Source organism: Hemibagrus wyckioides, linkage group LG01 (genome assembly GCF_019097595.1).
Source record: "Hemibagrus wyckioides isolate EC202008001 linkage group LG01, SWU_Hwy_1.0, whole genome shotgun sequence".
NCBI lineage: Eukaryota > Metazoa > Chordata > Actinopteri > Siluriformes > Bagridae > Hemibagrus > Hemibagrus wyckioides.
Window position 1 is genome coordinate 15,200,020 of NC_080710.1, and position 25,932 is coordinate 15,225,951.

Sequence of the window (25,932 nt, forward strand, 5' to 3'; positions counted from 1 at the left end):
GTCTAGAGGTTGTTCAGTTCAATGCCAGTTTGTTTGTATAGCACTTTTCACACTGGAAATTGTCACAAAGCAGCTTTATGGGGATTTATACAAAAATATACATTGAAGATATACATTTTATAACTAAATTTATTACATTTACGGCATTTGAGACCTCATAAGAGTCCCTTATTCAGAGCGACTTACATTTTATCTCATTTTATACTGAGCAATTGAGGGTTAAAGGCCTTGCTAAAGGGCCAGGCAGTGGCAGCTTGGTGGACCTGGGATTCAAACTCTCAACATTCCGATCTGTAGTCCAATGACTTAACCACTAATCTACCACATCCCAGAACTACCAAATTTATCACAAACCAGAGGTTACGGTGGTGAGGAAAAACTCCCTGAGATGACTTACGGGAGAAATCTAGAGAGGAACCACACCCAAAAGGGAAGCCATCTTCATCTGTGATTTTAAACAATTTCCCTTCTATAACTGTGTACTATAAAGTCAAAAAAGAGGTCAGTATGTAACCAGGAAATTACTCACAGCTTTAACAAGTCTATTTTGTTGCTGTTCAATAATGGAGACTTGCGTGTAAAAATGTTTGTGGCAATTGCAGTCCAAATGCTGTTATGTCAATTGCAGTCCTAAGTTGTCTTCATGATTTCTCAATGGTACCATCCACAGTTATAAGTGGCAGCTCAGTGGATGAGGTGTTGGACTACTGATCGTAATGTTCTGAGTTCAAATCCCAGAACCACCAGCTGCCATTGCTGGGCCCTTGAGCAAGGCCCTTTACCCCCAAATGCTCAGTTGTATAAATGAGATAAATGTAAGCTGCTCTGAAAAAGGGAGCCAGCCAAATGCCCTAAATGCAAATCTATCTTATGTAAGCAGTGCGTATGGGGCTATCCTCAGCAGCAGTGGTGTACTGATCCAGTTTCTCCACCAATATTTACATTTGACATGCTTTCAGCTAGATATATAAGTTTCTTCCAAGAAGAAACTTATGCTGTATATTGAAGATGAATATCTTTCTATAAAATCTCTTTAAGTAACAAAATTAAACTGATTTCATTTCAATTAAAATGTCCGGAGGGGGGTTATAAAATGAAAGCACGCAAAACTTTCAGTATAAAGTGCTTCATATTGAATATATTAAAGATTGAAATATCAAATGAACCAACTGAGCAAAGAAAGTCTTTTTTTTTTCCTGCTGTTAGTCTAACAGTGAAATATTCATGCTACTAGAAAATAGAAAAGTTCTCCCTCATTTATTTGTTACATTCATTTCCTGTATTGAGGTTTTCTTGCTCTTAACGTTATCCTTAAAGCCTCCACTTTCAGTTACTCATAAATGATTGAATCAACAGCCCCACCTTCACGCCTACACGTGCTGTCATTGTGCTTTCCTGTAAATGCTGATTATGCAGATTACAGCATGCATGTGAAAGTACACAACAACCTTTCTTCTGTCATTTTTGTGTGGTCTCAATAATGATCTCTGTGACTATAAGCTGTTGAAGAAAGGACATTATTTATATTTACATCATTTACTGACAAGTGAAGATGGGTTCCCTTCTAAGCCTGGTTCCTCGCAAGGTTTCTTCCTCATATCATGTCAGGGAGTTTTTTCCTTGCCACCGTCACCTCAGGCTTGCTCATTAGGGAATAGATGTTAAAGATAAATAGTAACTTAATCTGTATATATGATTTATTCTGTGTTTCTATACTTCTGTACAGCTGCCAGCATTATACAAATAAATTAAATTGAATCTCTCCATTTCTCAAGATTTTTCTCAGATTTGTCTAACCCTAGTTTGTCCAAATGAAGAAAATAAGAAAAGCATTTCCACTCATGAATGACTGAATGACATGAATGAAATTTAATTAACTAAAGCTGTTTTATTTATATATATATATATATATATATATATATATATATATATATATATATATATATATATATATATATATATATATATATATATATATATATATATGGCTTGAAGGCATAGTGGTCTTATTAGGAATAGCAGTGAAATCCCTCACAGTAGTTGACTGTAGAGCTGACAAACAAATTATATCAGTAATCTATTTTTAATCTACTTTGAAGGACTAAATTATTAGATGTTTAATGGTGCTTTTCCTTGATGCCCATTTAACAAGGATGTTATTTATATATATATATATATATATATATATATATAATGTAGTAATGGAATGAATACACATTTTGATTAAATTTCTGTTGTTATTATATTTATAATTCTAATATTGATACGAGTCTGGTTCCTCTCAAGGTTTCTTTCTCATGTCGTCTCAGGGAGTTTCTCTCTTGCCACTGCTGCCATGCTCATTAGGGATAAATATGAATTCAATGTTAAACTTTGTAATTATTATTCTGAATTTTTACATTTCTGTGAGATGAGGTCCATTGTTAAAAGTGCTATACATCGAATTATACACCAGTTTTATTATTCTGTTGAGAGTATGGTTTGGCTCATCTTCGAGCAAAAGCTCACTGCAGTTAATCTGACTGCTCACTTCTATCCTATGATGAAACATTTCTCTCCTGACCCGAGTGGACTCTTCCACAATGTCCCCATCCACAGGGTACAAGCGCTCACTGAATGGTTTGATGACTATGGAAATGATGTAAATCATATGCTAGAGCCTTCACATTCACCAGATCTCAACCTAATTTTACAATCTGTTCTGCTCTGGTGGGTCATTTGTGGCCCAACATTTGCTTTTTTTCCCTTCCGCTTGTCATTCCGACAGAGTAGCTAAACCTCTACACTAAGAAAATCTAAGCTTTTAGGATTCATAGTAATGCTCTCTATATTTGGTCAACAGTTTTAGGAAAAAATAAAATGGCTTCTTGGGGTTTCACCTTACGAGTGCAACTACCATACAGCGGGACAACTGTATTTGCCGTTTACCAGCTGCTGTAGAAAATTGCCCATTTCTGCCCATTTCTATATCTGTACATGGCACTGTGAGGAGGTGGAGTGTTTTCAGACTGAGAGAAATAGCAAATCTAAAACAGAATTATGAAACACGGTTTATGCTGCGAGGGAGAACTAAAGACAGAATAAAAGACAGAGGAAATCTCTTTGAGTATTTGTGTAAAATACATACTTACAACAGCCCACTTGCTGCAGATCCCCATGGATTCAGCATAGAAGAGTGGACCTTTAATCCCCGGGGACCACAAACACACACAGACACACGCATACACACACCAGCACCGCTACCACCTAACAAGATGATTGGCCAGAGTGCTGATGCAGGTGGCAGGGTCTCTCCAGCGCTTGCTGGGAGCAGATGGCTAGCCAGATGCATGCCTGGATTTGACCTTGGTGCCCACAGACGATTGAACGGCACAGTCATCCTCTCTTCACACTTTCTCTTCCTGTGCTGCTGCTGCTCCTCCTCTGCTCACTGGTGCTTCTATTTGCTTTGACAGCTTATGGTGATATCATTTTTTTTCCATTTGAGCCATATGGAAGTGTTCTAAAGGCTCTCAATCTAGGTGCTGGGTATATTCCTCTAAACGTGGGTGCGTTTAGATATGTCACTGGAGCTACCGGCTATCAAAGAAAGGCTGTGTGATACTGTGTATGAGATACAAGTACAAAGAGGTTTATAATTGGGTGAACAGATTCTTGAGTTTGATGGACAGAAGCCTTATTAAGCCTGCTGATCTTGAATGTGTGGGTTCAGCCCACTTCCCTCTGTTCACGCCTGTCAAAACTGCCATCCGTCCCAGTGCCACTATGTGCCAAGCACTAAAACATTTATTCCAAGTCCTCACATGTCACACGAGCTTAGATGAAGAGGTGAAATGTTACAGCCAGGCCACTGAGGTCAATATGAATAACGTTTGTTATTGGAATATTAAATAATAATAATAATTAAAAAAAAAAACAGTGTCTTTTTGAGTGGGCTACATTTGTCTTTAGTGCTAATGAAACGAGCGCAACGCACCTGGGTTCGACTGTAACCTCTGTAGAATTGGCAATGTTGATTTTTAGCATACTGAAAGATTTGTGTATTATCCTGCAGATTTAGTTCGCTTTCATTTCATTTCAGTTAAGCTAACATTTACATATAATCTTATTTTTTTTACCCAGGACACAATGTTCCTTTTTAAAACAAATCTACACGATTCTGTTTTCGTACTACCAAATTGTGCGATCATGAGCTGCTCTCACCTAATTAATACAAGGTTTTTTTAGGTCTCTGCAGGGTTTCTGCACTGCCAAAAACATCTGTAATTGGACTCATTGATTTTCTGGAGATGTTAGAGTTGTTCTCTCTTAATCACTTTGAATCAGAACCTCTTAAGAGTTCTTTTCAAACTGTTTGTCTTGTGTAGGTGTGTTTTAAAAGCTGCTGTTGTCACATCTGGGTGTGCACTGTTGAGATTTTTTGAGAACTTAAATGTAGCTGTAAGTGTATAGTCTACAGCCAGTTACACAGTTTATACACGACCTTTCTTTAACACATTTAGCTTTGATTTACATGTTACATGCTAGGTTTTGTTAGCAGATTACCAGAAAACTGAATATGCTAATTACATTCACTCACCAGAAAACTAGCTGAGCAAAGGCACCAACAATCTCTGCTACTTCCTCAGCTTTATGTTTCTTTATACTCTCTCTGTACTAGAGCATGTATATTACAGGATAAAATAAAACCATGTTTTTTTGTGCCTTAAGCAGTAAATGGGAAATAATTACAGGTAGGAACTAAAGTTGTGAATAGAGGATTAAATTTTTGTCGAGCCATGCGCCGAAAGAATGGACGGGGAAATCAGTCGTCTGAATGCTTCACTTTACAGCAGTGCAAAGAATGAAGAAAATCTTGATTTAAATGTTGCTTGTCGCTGAAATCGCAGTTTTATCCCTGCACCAGTCAGCGTCTGGATTGTTTGCTAGATATTTTTGGTCTGTGAAGCTAACAGTGATATTGAGGTGTTTGGAAACCTCTTCAGCACAGCCATTTCTGACAGTTTTATCACAACCACACATACTAAACATCATGCCACCCCCATGTCAGTGTCGCGTATATGCCACTCCATCAGTGATGATCCTGCGCTGGGCTTTATTCGAGAAAATGAGCCGACAAATTGTTTACGAGAACACATGGGCTATAATCAATCATTTTTCTACATACAAACTGCTCTGTATATGTATGTGTTTATGTTCCAGACCTGTACACTTTTAAACCTGAATAGTCCACACACTAACCGTCTGATAAACTCTTGCAGGCTTGCCAGTGACCATCTTTTTCAGCTTCTTCAGCTGAGATCCTTTTTCCGAGGACAAATTCACTCTCTTACAAAAACAGACTCTTTATTAGAACTTTATTTGACTTGCACCATTTCAGTGGTCATTCAACAGCCAGGACATGTGCTGTGAATGATTCGTGTTCCTCCATATCTTCTGTTAACATCAGAATGGTTGCTGTGGTAAACCTGTATATTTTTCACCTTCATATTTTTTGCCATCTCTAGTTTCTTTCCTATCGCGTCTCCTTCCATACTGGACTAAAGTACCCATTATACTCCAGTGGAAGACAAATCAGCATCTTGGCCGAATGACTGTTAAATGATTGTTAAATAATGTTATTGTTACGACTTAACTCAAGTGTTTGTGTGCATATGTGCTTCAGTTTCTCATTTTGGCATATGCTAATACGTCACTCTGGCGAATATTCAGACTGCTCCAGTTCTGGATCTCTATGTGCATCGAGGTGGATGAGAGCAGTTTGATAAAGTCTTATGTGTCCCAGAAACCTCAGAATAAACTTTCCTTTTGTAATTAAATGGCAAAAGCAGAAACTGAAATGAGAATTGAACATCTGTTGTAGACAAGTTGTTTTCTGACTAACAAATACTTTAGCCTGTTCCCTCTGCATGTTCTTTATTGCCTTTAGTCGTTTGTTAAGCCACCAACTCCGAGAAAATAGGAAATGTTCGGGCCCCTGTGTGCCAACCAGGGCCTCCTCTCACTCCACTGACTCCTCCAGGTCTCTGTAATCCTGTGCGTCTGCACCGGTGCCCCATGAGGATGAGGCTATCTCAAAAGCTCTCCATCACTGCACTTCAAAGTGATGGCTTAAACCAGGAGGAGATGGAGGTGCGGCTCAGCGCAAATCTTTACCTGAAAGTTCCCATTGTAGTGTAGTAAGACCTGAGGTCTCAGAGCTACGGAGGTGGGGAAGCAGAGGTTTTGATATCTAGGGTATGATTAAACCTCCATTTTGCATTTGAAGTTAATCCACTCTCCTAAAGAAAAACGAGAAAAGTATTTCTAATTTAAAAAGCAAATCCAACTTTTGGTATAGAGCTTATTTAGGTAAGGTTTATGTTTCTTTATAGAGAAGAAATTAAGATGTGATAAATTATGTTTAATTGAGAATGCCCCCCCCCTTAACCCAACAAGCCTGGTAGCGTTGCTCTCATGATTAGTGAAGCCGTTGTTATGTACAGAATTAATGAGACAAATATTGGCTGTTGTAGCCCAGTGGTAAAGAGTAAATTCTCTCATTTTCACATGTGCTGTGTGCGTCAGTAAATCTGGTCTTTAGTAGCTGTGTCGAAAACACCAGTTCTCTCTGTAACTGTATAGTGGCGTGACTAAAAATCCTGCTCTGCATTGCTTTGGGTCTAATGCCATATGTTTCCAACCACCCATTCATCCTGTGGGTCCAAAACACGCCAGACCGGCCTTTTTCAATAACATCCTGGCAGAAGGAGATGATTGTGGGTTAATAATGGATCCTACTATTTATGTGCATATCCTTGAGGATGACAAACATTTGTTTCGTTGTGAATGATTTGTTATAAATGAGAGAGGGGAAAAATCCTTTTCTTTTCTTCCCCCAAACAGCTTTCTCTGTATTTCATCTCTCTCTCTCTCTCTCTCTCTCTCTCTCTCTCTCTCTCTCACCATGTGCTTTTGCTGACCTCCCTATAAATTGAAGCTCATTGCATTACAGTTTATTGGTCTATATTCCTGGTTGTATTCAGGCAGTGAGAGAAGACCTCAGATAAAATGACTGTAGATCTCTGGCTTTATCTGTTTTAACTTCACTCCCTGCCAAGTCTGTCTGTACTAAAGAGGGTGAAGGGGAATTGAAAAAGCCCATCACCAATTAGATGCTCAAAAAGCAATTATCTTAAGTAGAGGACGAAGTTAAAGAACCTTGGCTGGCTTGCCAGATTTTTTACAACATGGGTTAACCTACTTTTCTTCATATCTTCATATTCCCTACCATATAACAATGACCTGCTTAACACACAAAGATTTTTTTTTCCCTTTTTGTTTTCTTGCAGATGCTGCCAGAGACAGAGGTTTCTACATAAACCTTTTTTTTTTGTTTTTTCCTTTGAATGTGCTAGTGCCTGGAGTCTTTTTTTCACCCTGGTCATCAGAGATATGCTAGCTCTGTCTTTGTACTTCTCTCTCGTTCTGTGACTCATTAATCTAATTTAACTAAACAATTTGTAACCACATTCAAGAGGCTTGACTTGCTCAAAGAACTGATTGGAATAAAGGGATGATGGGTGTGAAGGACCCATTACTCCAGACGAGAAGGAAGTCTGCCTCTTATGGGTTTAACGCTACAGCAGTGCCCACACAACCTGCCAATTAACGTAAGTGGCCCCTCAGGGCAATGGATTAGTCCTCTACCCTCTCTGTGAGAAAAGTGTGCACTCGTCAAGAAAGGGCAGAGCTATTAACCGCGTGGTTCTGATTGCCACTGCTTGATGCCGCATTGTCTGTACCTAATCTGCAGACCAACAGGACTTTGGAAAAGTGCTGTGATGTGGGGGGAAAAAAAAAAGATTGATATTTTCACATCTAGCACAATTTGTTTGCTTGTTCAGACCCCACGTTTCACATAACACAACATCGTATTTCATTTGGTATTGTGTTTTGCTTCATCACTCTAAACCAGAGTCATTTGTTTATTTGTGATTTAATCAGACTAGAATAATGTGTGTTTCTGAATGCTAACTGATTGGTGGCTGCCTGCTCATGGAGGACTGATGTCTCATTGCGAGCCATCTCAGTGTGTTAAATATCCCCTGCTAAATTTGTGTGGGCCCCTAAAACCGTTTCCCAGAATGCCTTTGCTTAAAGCGGAGTATTCGCTCCATAATGAACAGTTCACAAAGTGGGTCTTAGCTAGATTAAGGCTTCTTGAAGCAGACCTCATGGAGCTGTGACGGCAATGTAGAAAAACCGGACGGATCAGCAGCATTGACAGAACTGGGCAGGGTCCTGTTATTAGCCTGCACACTCACGCTATCCTGATCACATGACGCAAACATGTTTGCGTTGCGCAAGTCACTGATAAAATGTGTCACTCTGTTATTTGTCTCTGTTTTTAATCCATTAGTATTTTCTTAATATTTAGCAACCCATTAGAACTTAGTCTAATGACAATTTGAATATATACATATATCTATAAGGTTTCTGTGCAGTGCTGTACTTTTTAACAGTTGCCGACCCGCTCTCGTGATTTAGAGATTTCAGCCTGGATGTTATCTCTCACGCTGTGCCCGGGGCTTACTAACAGCCGTCACGTACTCTTCTGATTCTTATGATTTGCATGCTGAAGTCCTGCAGGTCTGCTTAAACAGCGGCTCTGGATTAATTGTTTCTTGTTGCAATCAACAGCAATGTTTTCTTCCCTCATCCCCATAGCAGCTCATGCTAGGATGTTTGTAGAAAATTAGCTGCTTCAGGGCTTTGGCACAAGTATGCAAGTGTGTGTGTGTGTGTGTTTTTGGCACCAAGGACACATGGAACACCAGAAGTGTTATGACCTGCACTACCCCTCATACTCGTACACTTGAGCAGATTGATTTTGGTTGATTGCTGAACAATATCTCCGCCATTGTAGCTGTTCTCAAATGAAGCATTCAGAGGTTGAACAATGTTCATGCTCATGACCTGCACCTCCATAGTGATGAATGACCTTACAATGGAGTCTGACATGGCCTGATACTGCAACTAAATCTCTAACTGCAGAGACTTGAGTATTGAGAAATTGGGGGAGTTTGTTGGGAAGTGAAGACTTGTGGATAAATCACTAGCCCAGGTGACTGGGACAAGCAGATTTCATGCCTGACATCCAAAAAACACAGGGTTTAGTTTGGTATAGCTATGTTTAATCCATGAATCACTACTAGAATTGTTTTTACTAGACATCCATGTGTGTATAGATGAAGGACAATTTCTTTGCTGAATCTCATCGATGAAAATGGGCAAAAATGAAAAAGTCCAGCAAAATTGTCACCACTAATACCGCATGCATGGTGAGAAAATAAAGAGCCAGACGAACAATATCTTTTATGCGCCACACAAGGACAGAGCTAGAGATAGGAGATATGGTAAAAATGTCATGTCATGATATCGGACGACATTTTTACAATGCAAACCTTGATTAAAAAAGGACCTTTAAAAATATGCTTGCTGATACTTTTATATAATGTCTGCATAAATAAGTTAACACTGCAAAGTCCTTGAAGCCCCTTTCACAGAGTAATGGGAAAATGGTGAAAGGGGAAGAAAAGGAAAAGAAGATTAAATATTCAAAGAATGTTTTAAAAATAAAACAAAAAGTGAGAAAGGGAAAAAGAGTAGAAAAGAAAAAAGTATGTGATGGCAGCAGTATATTTCCACGAAACAAGAATAAATGGATAAAAAAGTGAAAATAAGTAAGGAAAATGAAAACAAAAAAACATTTGACACCTAATTCCATTTAACCTTGAAAATGATGGAGACTGGCTCTTTTAAAATTAATATTTTTTTTAACTTAAAAACATTTGCACCATTTTAAGATGCCCTATCTCCGAAAATGGTATCGTGACCTAACATTCTTCATGAAATGAATGATATATCATTATCTCTTCCGTTCCTGTGCAAAACACTACACCTCATAGCTGAAATGCCGGTGAAAGACTTGCTACAAGCACAATATTCTACATGATGAGAATTTTGTAGTAGTAGAGTGATTCTTAAAACACACCTGTGTGTTGAAGTGCTGTATGAAAGAGCAGCAAAGTGAACTTGAACAGATGAAAAAGAACTTGAACTTGGAGAAAGATTGGTAGATAATGAGAAATCAGGAAACCTAATACTCCACATGACATCTCTGGTGCTGGAGGTGGACTGCCCTCAGCTCGGGCACCTCTTCCTCACACCTGATTGTGCGGCTCTCACCGCGGCTCTCTCGGTCTCAAATACCATCTCGCTTTTGATCGGATTTGGATTCGGATCCGGAGAGCCGCTGTGATGAATTCACCCACATAATGTTTTATTTTTGGCTCTCCCTCTCTCTCTCTCTCTCTCTCTCTCTCTCTCCCCCCCCCACATCCATTCATACTCCCAAACATGACTTGCTCTCTCAGATATTACAGTCAGAAACGACATTCGGAGCCTCCAGAATCTCTTCCGCCCGTTTTACCTCCTGCCGAGCCATACCTCCGCTTCATACTCTTCGTAATCATGCCAGGACATCTTGGAAAAATGGAGTCTTGTTTGAGGGGGATTTTCTGAATGATCAGTAATTTTCCCTTCCATTTTGAAACTTGGTGCTTTCGACTAAAAAAAAAATATATATATATATATATCTTTACTGCGCACTATTAGAACGACTCACAACTCAGGACCACCATCTGTGTTACCATGGAGATCGTAGGTTCTATTCTTCCAGAGTGGAGCGCTCCATTTCTCTCGCTCTCTAATTGGCCTGTGATATTCTAGGATGGAGCAGCTTCAGATGTAGCATTTGGCACCTTCATCATTGATGCTAGACAACTTGTTTTTCAGAGGACTTTGAGAGGTGAGGTACAAAGAAGAGTTGTGTTAAGGGCCGGAATGCACCCCGCTGGTCTCCGAAAGCGACATCGCTTTTAATCCCTCTCTCACAGCACTCTTACAGTCTCTCTGTTTCATCTTTCTCAGCATCGTCATGTTGTACATATGGAAGATTTAGCGTGTTTCATTTCTTGAGGTACAGATATCTTTAAAGCTTGGTAGTCTTTGGTAGAAACATGTTATTGCATGGTAAATGATGATGAATGTTTTGTAGCATGGGTTATGTTGTGTCATTTTACACTATGCAGGTTCATTTCATGGCTCGTGAGTGCTGCAGTACTCATAAATAAGGGTAATGGTGGCTTAATGGTTAAAGCTCCGGGTTACTGATCAGATGATCAAGCCCCAGCACCACCAAGCTGCAGGCTGCTCTTAACCCTCTCTGCTCCATGAGCACTGTAACATGGCTGACCCGGTGCTCCAACCTCAACTTAATTGCAAGCTACAAACATACATTACATTACAAATAAAGGTTTCTTCTCCTAGTAATGACCTACTGCTCAGTATGATAGGATGCAGCCCCAGTTATTCTTGGTATTACACAGTAATTCATGCTTGGTTTAAATGAATAAAATAGCTCTGACTGCCATGGTTAGGATTATGGTTAAGATCCAAGTGAAAGCAAAACCTTCTACTTGCTCTGTTGTATGTAAATAACACAACACACTGTATGTTGTATGCAGTTATCTACTTCAAAATTAGCTCTTCAGATTCAGCAAAGGAACTCAAGGTTTTCTTTAAAAGCTACTTTTTGCTAGATACTTGCACACAGAGAACAAAACTGTCTTATCTGGTTGCTTCTGATGCATGCAGTGTTCTTACCTGATACTTTTACACCATCATGGTGTCTGTTCCACATATAGTTTATTATCTAATCCGTGTATTTTGTGCTCCAGCTAGTCAAAGGAATTGGGTATGAGACATTTAGTATGCTAGCTAAGACGCAGTAATAAATATACACATGGAGACAAGTAGGTGTGCAAAAATACTCAGTAGCGCTCTCTAATGAGATCTCTAGCTATACAACTGGATAATGATCCAAGTTCCTGAATGAGCATAAATCAAGGGGAAAAAAGCTGAACTCCAGCTCAGATCAGTCCTGAATTTTTGCTTATGTCACTTTCTTACTTCATTGGTGTGATGACAGTTGATGAAAAGTACCTGACTTTCCTGGAATCAGTGTGACCCTCAGGAACAGGAACACCATATTATAAAGGTTTTATTTATATTTTTGTTGCTCAGATTTTCCCCCCTTTGTATCTATAATACTTTTTTTTTACTTTTCGTTTTCAACAAAAAAGGCGCTTTAGCTTTAAGTGCCATTAAAGCTAGGCGCATTTGTCCATCATGTCTTTGTATTGAAGTGTGTATTATGACTTTATTAGTTAAAAGTAGTAAAATGAAAGTGGGAATTCCTGCTATGCAATCCATTTAACAGCATAATGGACTACAGGGTTCTAAAGCAAATTGCATTCAAGAGGAAAATGGCATGCCATGCTGCAAAGATTTCACGCTGCTAGCCCTGGACCTTTCTTTATTAGGGAATCTAATGCGTCTGGCTGTTCCCTCACACCGATGTACGCCAATATTGGCAAAGATTGAGGGATCTTCTAGGTTAGTCCGACTAACCTGCTCTCACATAGCCTCAGGCTCCTGCTGCAGGCCACGTGCTGGCCTCTGTCCCAAAGCGCCGTGCTGACAAGCGCTCGAACCTTCTCTGTCTTAGGGCCACAGCAGCAATGAAAAAAGTGGAGGACGAACGAAGGGATCGATATCGTCGATTTAGCAGTTGGGGAGCACGTCTCACACCTTCAGAGACGGAAAGAAAGAGGAACCTCCTGCTAGCAGAGAGGAGGAGGTGAATGTTAGCGACTGCAGCACACTTTGGAAAACACAGCCAGCTCGAGTCAGTGTGGAGGTGAGCAGCTTGCGCTGTGATGTATCAGAGAGAGACAGGTTTAAATGGCTCTACACGGCCAGTTGCAAATTCTCTCCTGTGTGTTGTGTTTTATTTTTATTTTTATTTTTTATTGTATCTCAAATGTCTAGTTTGCATAATGCAACAGAGGGCTGAATTAAACATGGAGGCAGGGCGTAAAATCTGAACTTTGCGGTGGAGCATTTTGGTGGTTGTTTAACAGTGGGTTTTATAATGTGCTAAAGACAGTGTGGTAGAAGAGCTGGGACCCACACTTTTTTTTATGACTTCCTCAGATGGTGGTTTGAGCTACTGGTGTTTTCTATTTCTCCACTACCTACCTCGTGTACTTGCACATGCAGGCATAACATCCCAAGAAATGCCAGACAAGGTCAGGCTTGTGCCGTATTTCTCCAGAGAACAATGGAAAAAAATTACCAAGGAACTTTCTTCATTTTGGATCAGAGGCAATAAGTGAGCCAAGATTAATAAATCAGGCTTCTTTTGCACTTTCTCTCTCTTTCTCACACACACACACGTAGATTATTCCGAACTGTTCCAGTCCTCTCTTTCAAATGGTAATACTGACTGCTAGAGCATGCTGGAGTGTTGAGGCCTGACACCAATACACTGCTTGAAACCTTTTTTCGGCTTGAAGAGATGTTGGGAATATTCTCTTTTCTAAAGATTTCTAAATAGCAAGAACACTTTTTCTATCCCACACCTACATTCCTCGCAGCATAATCTTACGTAAGTTTCTAATCCAAACAGGCGTTCAGGTTTATTAGTGGTTTGAACTTGTCGAAATGTTTAAACAGATTGCGTTTCCATAGCCAAAGTATCTTGCAGATCTTAAAAATCATGAAAACACTAATCCCTCCGGTATTAAGAGGACTGGATATAGCGTGCAACCGTGTGCTTGCCTCTTGTCCTCAGAGCCCCTGAAAACACATAAATAATGGGACACCTTCACCGCAGTCCCTTCAGCCTGTTCCGGCCGTCTCCTTCCCGAGGTTTCTTTGCCAAGCAGCTTCCGACATGAAAAAGACATTACTGCAACTAGATTTTCCTGCATGCTGAAGTTTTTTTTTTTGCCTCAACTCCTCCAAGGGTCACCTTTGAGACCTCGCAGGGTTTACGAGAGGCAGTTGGTGAATATTTGATGTACAGGGTTAAATTGTGTTGCCAACCCTTGAACGTTTCACGTCTTCCTGGAGAGGGTCTACGGGGATCGTGCTAAACTCACCAAATGCTAGCGGCATGATTTGCGCTGCATATGTTCAGAAAGTGTCCCTCTCTCTCTCTCTCTCTCTCTCTCTCTCTCTCTCTCGCTCTGATTTGCCGGCCGCCGGCAGGTTCAAGGTCTGATGGATTTCAGTGCAGTGAAAGGACTCCCCTATGACTACATAGCTCTGATCAAAACCCAGCGTCTGCCTCACTACGTCTATCCAGCTCCCCTCTCTATATTCAGCACTCATTATAGAGGCATAAATAAGTAATTCAGGATCAATGAGGAGGGGCTCGGAGCAGTGGGAGCACTGGGAAGTCTCGTCGGAGCCCCATTTGAATATGGAGCTCTGTGATGCTTCTCTTTTTTCCTTATCTCTCTTTCTCTTTGTGTCTGACTGCTCTCAGTTCTCCCAAATGAATCTCTCATGATGTAAATTGCTCATAATTTATGGATGGGTCATGATGGAATTGACAGGAAGCTTTTTTTTTTTTTTTTAAATTCCTTTTCCGCGTTATGATGGCTGCCTCTGGAGATATGAATATGGTCCTGAATAAATGTGTCTCGGAGTGCGCGTGTGTGCGTGTGTGCGTGCGTGCGTGTGTGTGTGTGTGTGGATGCGAGCACGGCAGGCCTGGCTTTCTCACACATGTTGTTCTTATCTTGGCCATCAGCACTTCCCCAGGGCTGCCACCACTTCCTTCCCCCTTCTTCACCTTGGCATCTGTCTCCTCCAGGCCTCAGAAGTCTCTAATTGACTTTTCAGCTGTGCGAGGCATAATTGAGTTTTAATCACCGTTTTACATTCTGTTTTGATATTCAAATCAGCCATGTCATCTGAGAGACAAGCCAGCCGCTCACTCGCTTTCTCCAACGGCTGCTGCACCCATGCGCCACGTCTGATTAGGCCTTTCACGTGAAGGCCTGATCCCTAGTCAGCTGGAGACACATACAGTATTCACCACCGAGGTCTCGGAGACAAAGCGCCACTAATGGCGTCCCACACTTATTCACAGTAAACACTAATTACCTCCCGTCAACTCCAAAATCTGCTCAATCCGGCGACAGGCTGTGGTAGGTGTTTTATTTTTGCGCGTTCTGTGAAAAGCTGGAAAACGAAAAGGCAGAGTGTTGAAGAGAGCTTTCTAACTTCACATAACTTTCCACATTGAATAGTCTTAGCTGCTCTCTTAAGAGGACATACAGCTGGGAGAAGAGTCTGCCATTCTTTCCTCCACTTCACAAGTTCACGAGGTCAGCTCTGCTTTCTGATCAGGGAAACAGATCTCCGGCTCCTTCTCAATCGGGGTGATTAAGCCACTTTACAGCAAGCACAATCGACCAGACTGAAGCACACTGCTCATTACTGGACTTCTGTTCGACACACAAAAACCAATTAAGTCCCAGTCAAAGACTCGAGTCGTGATTACTAAAGCATATGGTGCGTGAGCAGAGGTGGTGCTGGTGCAGAAGATAATGTGATTTGTATTAGCCATGTTGTGCCACGTGTAATTAGTATTAACCGTGGTACCTTCCATCAGTCACCGTGGCTGCGGCTGCTCGAATATCTGAAACGAGTTAAAAAGTCTTCCGATTCCTGTTCGTCTCGCGTCTCAGAGGTAAACGCACACTAGTCTGGGATTACACAAGGAATCTAGTCTAATATTTCCTGAATTTATTCCTCAGTCTATGATCTCAGGGCTACATTAGAATTCAGGGGTGGTGTTTGCTGAATGTGCAGCACAGAAATCTTGGGGGACGTTTTCGAGGTTTTTGTGGAGACTTGCAAAGACAAGTAGCTGCGTGCAGAGATCTCTGAATGAATTGAACAGATTGTAAACCGTTCAGTCTGGATAGGTTTTTTTTCTCTGCCTCTGTCTCTGTCTCTCTCTCTCTCTCTGTCTCTCTCTCTGTCTCTCTCACACACACACACACACACACACACAGGTTTTTCATATAGATATGCATATATTCTCACCGGCCACTAGAAACACTTGTGCACCTGCTCACTGATGCTACTATCCAATCATGTGGCAGCAAAACAATATGGAAATCATGCAGATGCAGGTCAAGAGATTCAGTTAAGGTTCACATCAAACATCAGAATGTGAGGGAAAAGTGTGATCTCGGCGAGTTTGACTGTTGCGCAGTTGTCGGTGCGAGATTTTAGAAACTGCTGATATCCTGGGATTTTCAGACAATTTTTTTAAGAGGGGAAAAAAAACAAGAAAGTTTCAGCAGTTCTGCAGGTGGAAACAGCTTGTTGATGAGAGAGGACAGAGGAGAAAGGCTAGACTGCTTTGACCTGTCAGGAAAGCTTTGCTTTTAGGAGACTCTTCTCTGCAGCCTGTTCAGGCTCAGGTGTTGGTTTTGGAATGACGAGTCCATCATCACTACTAATCTTTAGCTCATTCAGCTTGTACCCAGGCTTCACACACTAGCATAATACGCTGCTTCCACTAGGGACAATTGAGTGATATTTCAGGACTGCATAACAGTAAATCTTTGAAATATATTCTGTATTGTTTTATTATACGGATCCATAACAAGCTGAATAAAGTAAAGGTAGCTGGTAGTCGCTTTATGCCAATTTTCTGTGCATTAATGATCTTGTGTTTCTTGGTGTCTCTGCCCTTTCGGAGGAATGATAACGAGGCCTGCCATTTGAAAGGCCAAAGTGTGTATCCATTCTCCTCCTGGCAGCCCGCTTCTGTTACTCATGCTTTTTGTCGCTCAGCTGCCCTCCCTCCAGGCCTGCATGTCTATCTCTCTGCAGCTCCTGTCTGCATTTTCTGAACAGCTAGAGTGTGTGAGTGTGTGTGTTTTAAACAACAGTAATACAGGGTCTAAAAAGGGCAACAATTTCCTTTCAGTCCTTTTGTATCCATCTTTCTTTTTCCTTTCTTTTTTTTCTACCCCCGAACCAGGTTCCGCTCAATTGCCCAGATTGTAATCTTATTCTGGCGAAAAAGGCCGGCTGAAAATGAAGCTATACATCATAGACAGCCGAGTGAGTGAGAGAAAGAGACAGATTTAGGATGAGAGAGAGAGAGAGAGAGAGTGCACGTCAAGAAGGAAGAAGAGCAAGCGGTAGAAGATAGAGAGCAAAGGAAGAAGCCGATCAAGCACCAAACAGATGGGAACGGTAAATAAGTGCTCATATCCAGAAATGGCTTGCTTTCCTATTGGCCTCTCTACCCATCCAACCCACAGTTTCTTGTTGCAGAGAGAAAGAGAGAGAGAGAGAGAGAAAGGGAGAGAGAGGGAGAGAGAAAATGTTCCCTTATTGCTGTCTGGGCATCATTAACATTCTGATTCTGCTGTGCACTCCTCCCGGCATGCTTCTCCAAAGCCTTATTCAGCCCCTCTCTCTCTCTCTCTCTCTCTCTCTCTCTCTCCACCTCCCTGTCTGTCTCAGCTTCTCCATTTTGGCAGCTTTAGAAGGTTTGGAGGAAGCAGAAAGAGAGCTCTGGAAGTGAGAGCTCCTTAGGGTCTTTGTGCCCTGCATGTGCCGGTCTTGGCCCTCACACGTGCCCCTCCGTGCCACCACCACACATGGAAAGCTCCCGTTTAGCTGTATCCATGGAGACAGAGCCATGACCAGTGAAGAGTTGATTTTAAACCCCTGAGGAGCTCTCGCTCTGAGGGAAGGGAGCGAGGGGATGGAAAGAGGGAGGGAACGGGCGGCGTGCAGGTTTTATATAGCACTTTAGTCAATACACAACTCTCAAGGAGCCGACTGAGACCGTTTGAAAGCCCTCAAAGGCTTGTCATCTGTTGGCAATATTGACCAAACCTTCTGAAGTGAATAAAACCCCAGCAACCCTCTGTGTGTCATCTGAACCGTCGAGGTTAAATGTTTGGTAAACACATAACTCGGGTTGAACATTCAGAATATGTAATCAGGAACACATTGTTCCAGGGTGGGGTCAGTTATTCAGCTAAGCAGCAGGTCACTGACATGAAAATGCTGTGGTGATGCATGATGTGTAATGTTTTGGGAAAGTTGCTAGCCTTATATCTTATATTTGTGCTGATGGTAGGTATAAAATGACACCTAGGCTTATCGCATCGCACCTACTGCACCTCCATGCAGCATGCCAAATGCCCTCTGGATGAGCTTTATGAGGATGCAGAGTGCAGGCTGTGATCTGGCCTAAATCCGCGCCACATGCTTTTCCTCCTGCTGCAGCCTCAACGCTAGCCTACCTTTGGGAAGTGCTTAAGGCTAACAAGGGTTGTATGGGTAATGGCTTCAGCAAGATATAAAAGGCACAATCTGTCAGACGCCTTGCCTGCTCGGCCCTGTCCTTTACAACTCCTGAGACACGACCGAACCCTGACTTAATCATGAATGAGATCTGCATGATCCAGAATGCTAATTTCTGTCTCTTTCCTTCTGTACATTACTCATAGCCATATGTGAGCAATTCTTTCCAAACAGCTCAGCTAAACAGCCTTCATCGAGCACAAAAATAGCTGATGTGAGAAAAAGAGAACATTGCTGACCATCATGTCTTTTATTTAATCACTTAAAAAGCGTCTTTGCATGTAGCCGGAAAAAAATCGACAGGAAGTGAAGTACCAGCTTGACTGAAAAGGATCTAAGCCTTGGATTATGGCAGAGTAATTGATGTACCTCAAGAAACAAGCTCTTCAACCAAAAGTTTCAGTTCCATGTGTAGCTAAAAAGTAGCACATCCTCCCCAACCCCAGAAACACGAGAGGAGACGAGTGAATGTTGTGGGGGTTTTTGGGGGTTTGGAGAGATGAGAGTTTCAAAGCGTTCGAGAACTGATGTGGAGCTTTGCTGCAGCTTGACAGGAAGTTTTTGATAATATTTTTATCTACCAGGAAAAAAAATATTTCCTCAAATTTTAATGTTGTAAATTTCATTATATAGTTGGTTAGCTAACATTTTGTGTATGTTTAAGCTTCATTTTTGGATAGAAATTTACATAAAAAAGGTAACAAAAAACATGAGATTTAATGCTCATGATAAGCTAGTTAAGCCTGCTTGTTGTCTAGAGCCAAGTTTGCTAGCTGCTCTTGTAAGTGGCTACGTAACTAGCTATGAAAAAACAACACAAAAACAAGACAACTTTGTGCATCATTTGCTTGGTTATATTTAGTAAAAACACATATTTGGGTTAAGACTTGGCTAAAAAAAAAAAGCATTGTCAAGCAAAGCTAGTTCTACAAATTCAACAATGCTAAAGTCTGTGGTGTGGATTCAGAGGTGTGTCTGCTTGATCCTCTGCCATCTTATCTCGCTGTCTTCTGGTGTCTGTGTCTGGAGAGAGTTTCTTTAGACGGAGGATGTGGGTTTGACACGACGACTCCTGTGGTTCAATCTCTAAATGAAGTTAGCAAGCACTGTTAACCACTACAATGACATTAATCATACATTTCAGATCTGTCAGTCATGAAAATTATTATATTAATAGTAGGGTTATACTTATAAAACAAACCAGATTGTCACTCTAGCTTTGGATATGGTCCTAATAGGTCTTTTTTTTTCTTTTTGGAAATATATTGCATTTTGGGATGCATCAACACTTTGTACGGTTAATAAATGATACCTTTATTAGCATTCGACATCCGTGCCCCGAATTAGACATATGAAGAAGAGCTCTGCTCATTTGTGGTGTCCTTGTTGCTGGGGAAGCAGAATGGTGGAAGTGATATAAGGGTGTAGGAGTGTGCCAGCTGAACAATAGCTCTGGAAAACGAATCTGACAGAGAGGGAGAAGGCTTTGGCTTCAGTGAAAGATGGGTATCACAGCGTGTGCGAGCTGAAACTAGGACAGCTCTCAGAAGGACAGGAGTGGGACGTAAGGGCAGGGCCAAACACACCGGTATGATGGAGACCCCTTGATTTTAATCCCATCACACCCACACACAAAGACAGGCACTTCTACACAACATGAAGAAAGGACGATCGTCCAAGTGCCCTTGGCTCAAGGCAAATAAATTTATGAGTTTCGTTCGGGATCAGAAAACTTTTTTTTTTTTTCTTCTTTTTTCAGATGTGTAGAGATGAAAGCCATCGCTGCATCACCAATCCTCCCGCTTTTTTTGTTTTGTTTGAGCTTGTTATTGAAATATGAAATGTGCCACGTGTAGAAATTCACGATCGATCGACATCTTGAACCGTTCTCGTGAATACAGCTCTAGTTCTCTGACAGTTTGTACTGTTTGAAGCCATCAGCCGAGGCAGAAGGCCTCCCCGGGGGGCTGATCAGACAGAAAGAGCTGAGACGTTCATTAGACAAATCCATCCATCCTTTCCTCTCCTCCTCCACCTGTTCTTTTTCAGCAGCACTAAGGTTAATTAGCACATTGGATTAGGCAGGTGCCTCCGCTCTAGCCCTCCTCCTGCATCCCTTACCAACTCATTTACCTCTCACATCATCTCTGCAGTCATCCTGACACTACCTGTAAATCACAATATTACTATACATCACTATTGTACATGCTTATATACCATACCTGCTGATGTTAAATACTTTTTAAAATACAGCAGAGAAAAAAAACAGAATAATCACCAATTAAGTAAGAAATAAAACATTCAGCTTTTATAGAAACATAATGAACTTCAGGGAGGCGGCAGTAATTCAGCTTTGTGCCGAACCGCAGTACACCACTCTGTTCTGGATTATTTTCCTATAACGGCACATCCCCAAATATATTATTCCTTTTTTATTATTAGTTCTCGACACTTTGCCCTTTTTTAAAATAGCGCAGCATTCACATGACAAGTTTGTTCCTCTTGGTGCTCAAGTTCTAGCAGCAATAAACAGTCGTTCTCTCACCAGCTTCTTGTTCCTGTCTCTTGAAGTTAATACGAGGAGAACTGTTATTGTTAGAAATGTTGTTAATACAATACAGAGAACCAGGAAGATATGCTAACACAATGATAACATTTGAACATATCCCTCCAGAACGCTTCACCGTCTCAACAATGATGCCGCTTTCACGTTAAATAACAGCACACTGTCAGAGATCAAACCTTATCAACACCTTCTAAGCGGATTTGCGAATTCCACAGCGTTTTGCTTTGAAAGATGATTGAACATTTTTTTTGCTGCACAATACTGCAAATATAATTCTAGGCTAAAATCACCATGCTAAGCCTCCGGGGATAAACATATTATAAACATTTGTTTCAGTGGAGTCGCACATATGTTATTGGTTGGCTACATGTCTTTAGAGTTGGCCGAGCTTCAGTTTAGGCCCACGTTATTTCATTTAAATATGGGAAATATAAACAGGGAATATGGCAGTTCACTGTGCATGTGTCAATATAACAATATTTGATGCCCAAAATATATGTTTCCATGAACCGTTTCTATCAGAATGATGTATGTGTATCATATATACTGTGTGTGTGTGTGTGTGTGTGTATAGATAGATACAGATAGATAGATAGACACACATTATATATAGATACACACAAGCAGACATTTTTTTATATATGTACTATGTGTGTTCAGGTGCAGCTCTATGATCTTGTGCTTCATTGTCTAATAGCTGTGCTCTGCCTGATCTGAGCACGCTGTTTTTTTGGCCAGGAAGCAGCGTTTCTGGCGGCCTCAGAAACAGATTGTGATTAGCTGTACAGCTTTCATGTTGTGATTGCTTACAGCTGAGCCACAGTGACACCCAAAACTGGAGAACCAGCTCCTCTTATAGACTGGATGGCAGTGATAATATGCTTTCAGGCGGTCAACTGCAAACGCTCATTTCTGTCACGTTTGTAGAACATTTTCCGATTTTGCTGTCTCGTTATTTCATTCACATGTAAGAAGAGACAGAGTTGCGAATATGTGTGTGAGAGAGAAAGAGGTTTGAGCTGAGGCAAGAGCTTGCCAAACAGGATTTATTTAGGGTTTTTTTCCCCCCAGTACAGCGGCTATCCAACCCTGACGACAGGCTTTCCATGACACGTCCGTACACGGAATCCCTGCCAACGTCAGTTCACACCTCTGTGCCACTACCTGCTGCCCGCTGCGCCTGGGCAAGTGTCCGTGCCAGCCCGTATCTGGCATTCACAGCATATTAAGTCTTGAGGTTTATCGATATTCTTCTCTGTATTTAGATAATCTACTACACTGGAATCACTAGGTGAGTTGTCAGTACATAAAAAAGGTCTTTGTTAGAGCTTTATTTATTTATATATTTTTTACAAGCTGTCGGAGTCAACCAGGCAGCCAGTTCGCAATTGTTAGTGTGTGAGCTGTTGAAAGAAAACAAGGAGGTTAAATGTTTGCGAGCTATCCGTAGCAAAGCCCCTTTCTTGAAGAGACTGCAGGGGAGAGAGGGGACTGCGGTGGCTCTGTGATGGTGTGGGGCCTTGAATGAAGACGGATGGATCCATCAGAACGACTAGATGATGAATCGCGGGCTGTGGGAGAGGCTCTCATTTATGTAAAAGAGGTGCTTTCAGACGTGGCACTGCCATAAATCAGACAGAGATTGCTCTAATTTCATTACAGTGGCAGACAGAGGAGGTGCCACTGGGTTGCTGCAGAGAGACACACAGGCACGCATGCGTCTTTGCAGGCTTTCATTGTAGTATTTCGATTCAGCGTGCGTAGGATCGGCGAGTGCCGTATGGGACACAGCAATATTCTCCAGATGTGCGTGTTTATCTCTGACAGATCCGCTATAACCCTGATGCTGGATGCAGGATCTCTCAGTCTGTGCGGGTCTAAGCTGGAATCATTTTGTGTGTGTGTGTGAATGTGTGTGTGCGTGTCATCCACACAAAAGCTGTTTAGCACCGAGCCATTTCTTTCCCAATGCAGGTGGTGTGGCGAAGGCGTGAGAAAGTAGCTGAAGCGCTCAGTAAAAGGCCAAATCCAGCTCCCATGCATTATGGATGTGAGACTGGAGGCGATGGAGCTAGACAGCGAGGGGAAGGAAAGAGTGTTAAGCAAAACAGGTTAAGAGTGCTTTTTACCCGGGCTGAGGGTAAATGCGAGCACTCTCGCTCTCTCTGCACGAGCCCCATGAGCGACTGGCCACCCTCAGTAGGGGGTGGCAAGCGTTCCAGCTGTTTTGGGTGATAAGCTGGTGCAGTGGCACTCTCAGCTTCCTGTCGTGCATCAGCTGCCACTCTTCGCTCACCACCAGACACTCAGCCGTCCCCACACATAAGCACCAGGGGCTGCTAGCACAGATTCAGTGCCCTCAGCACCGAAAAAACTAGAAACACACACACATACATCCCACCTCACGCACAGCATTAACACTGAGGATTACTGATGACCTCATCATCCTTTCCATACCACTGCTGACTGATTACATGGCCATGCTCATATTACCACACACATGCACACACACGCACAAACACATAGCTCACTGTCACTGATGATAATTGCACTAATGAACACATGGCTTAGAGGGTTTTCTCAGACACCATCGTTTGCTTTTATCCAACATGACTTGCTGAAACATATTGGGTAAACAGCTAGCGTCTTGCTCAACCTGCTAAACAGCCCTGACGGTGAACAAGGAGTTTAGTTAAGAGAAAAACAAGCCAGTACAAAGCTCTGCAACTCTATAAAATTTCACAAGTACTTCTGTTTGTTTGGGATGACAGAGTACTGTTACCAGTTGTGTAGGATGTATACTATTGGACCAAAAAGATTGAGCTACGCTTTCTCTGATGCAGTTTAGCAGTAGCTGATAGTTGATATAAATTTTGTATGTGTGTGTGTATGTGTATATATATATATATATATATATATATATATATATATATATATATATATATATATATATATATATATATATATATATATATATATATATATATAATGTGTGTGTGTATATATATATTTATTTATATATATATATATATATATATATATATATATATATATATATATATATATATATATATATATATATATATATATATATATATAAAACGGTTTCTTTAAGTATCTTTTTTTCTTCAGAGATAAAGTTTACAGAGCGCTTTGGGGAGTATTGATATCAGTTTCCAATTCAAGGGGAGATAAATAACTGAGGACAAAAGAAGAAAAAAGATAACAGAAGGAAGATGAAATACAGCCTTAAGGTTAGCATTTCTGTTCGTTAGCTAAGCAAGCATTCCTGAGTCATAGTTTAAGCTAGCAGTGTGCTTCAGGGCTGTCAGGATTTCTAAGGCTGCTTTAACAACTGCAGTTGAATTTTAATTAATATAAAGAGTTAGTATTCAGTATAATATTTACAAACCTGTCATTTTAGACAGAGCAGACATTAGCAGCAGAGCTATGCTATGCGTTTTTTGAAACTGCTGCTTTCTTCAGCAAAGGAAATCAGAGAGAGGCGATGCTAATTTAATGAGGATAATGACATTAGAGACATTTATTGTTTCTGAGTCATTTTTTAATTACTTTCCCCCTGCAGTGTTGCTGATATTTATCAAAAAGGTGCATTCCTAGAGTTACCCTGGATACATGAAAAATATGCCGTCTTTAGGCAGGAATATTTTAATGCTTTCTGCAACACCATTAGAGTGAAGTGCAAAATCTCCTCAGGTCAAAGTGAAAAAAGGCAACAACAGGAGATTCAGTGAGTTAGGGCTTAACAGATGTTCCTTCATTATTATCACTGTCGCAGATGGTCCTTCATTTCGTTGTCATAATGGCCAAATAGTAAGATAACAGTAGTGAGGCCTACTAAAAATAATTAAAAAAAAAAGTTCAAACATTTATCTTTCCTCTTTTTGAATGATTGAAATATTCCACACTAAAACATTTGCACATTTTGCTTTTGGATCTGCCTCCAGTCCTCTGAGCAGGTGTAGTATGCGCCCCCACGCATTCAGCTTGACACATCTGTTGGAGCTCTGCCAGATGTCATACACTGCTGAGAGGGTCACAGCAAAAGTTCTGTAGATTTTTATCTTTTTGATTGTTTTTCTTCTTGCCAAATATGCCAGCATTTTCCTTATTTCCATTCAGATACCACAGAGGGATGCAAATACTTTTTCCCCCTCAACTGTATATTGAACGCCAAATGGATTCCTTTATACTATAAATTCTCACTATGAATGATAGATGTTTGTTGCACCCACATGGTGCTCTGCATGCCCAGTACAACATCAGTCGAGATGATTCAAGTGCCTACTACTTACATGCCATATGTTTTTAAGGAGGTTTTCACACTGGTAGTTTAGTCTGAAGTTAGCACTTAGCATTTTAGTCTTTGCAGGAAAAATGGTATTGTGAAAGCTCTCATGTGCACCAGGAAGCGCAGCACGGTACCGAACCCGAGACTACAAGTAGGAGGTGGTGCGAGTTCGGTTACCCTGGAACTGTGCCACGAATCCCGTGGAAACAACTTGTACTAGTACTTCACTTATTTGGGAAGTAAAATAACCTGTGCTTGTGGTTCAGCCAATGACATCACTAGTTTCCACAACATGTGTAACATGAGTGGCAGGGGACTGTTGTGGGACACACAAGATATGAGGTGGCTCTATGAGGTGCCTTATTCAGATATGGGGAGGAAAAAAAACAGGTATATGTGTGTATGTATGTGAATATATATATATATATATATATATATGAGTCATGCTGTGTTCTCATTGCATGTCTGTGATGCACTAGGGTTCAGTAGAATCAAGTGTGTCTGAAACCAGACCAACACTGCAAGGCTGCCAGGAACAATCACACTCTGTTTCGGACCACAGCCAGTGTGTCCGGTGTGAAAGCCACCTAAGGGCTGGAAAGGCTTATGGTATAAATGACGTGGTTACTCCGAGACCTTTTTTTCTATATCAGGTGATGAGTCATGCAGCAGGAAAAAAAAATCCATTAGATTTGATAGACATGGATTAGGTAACTAAAAGTAGAACAAGGTAAAGTCCAAATGTAGATTT

The 25,932-nt window shown here is 41.1% G+C and overlaps 1 protein-coding gene across 4 annotated transcripts in view; it reads left to right on the plus strand.

Annotated features, from left to right (window-relative positions):
* Positions 1 to 25,932, plus strand: part of sema6e (sema domain, transmembrane domain (TM), and cytoplasmic domain, (semaphorin) 6E) — a 134,937-nt gene that overhangs the window by 13,553 nt on the left and 95,452 nt on the right. The gene's annotated exons all lie outside the window — the stretch shown is intronic.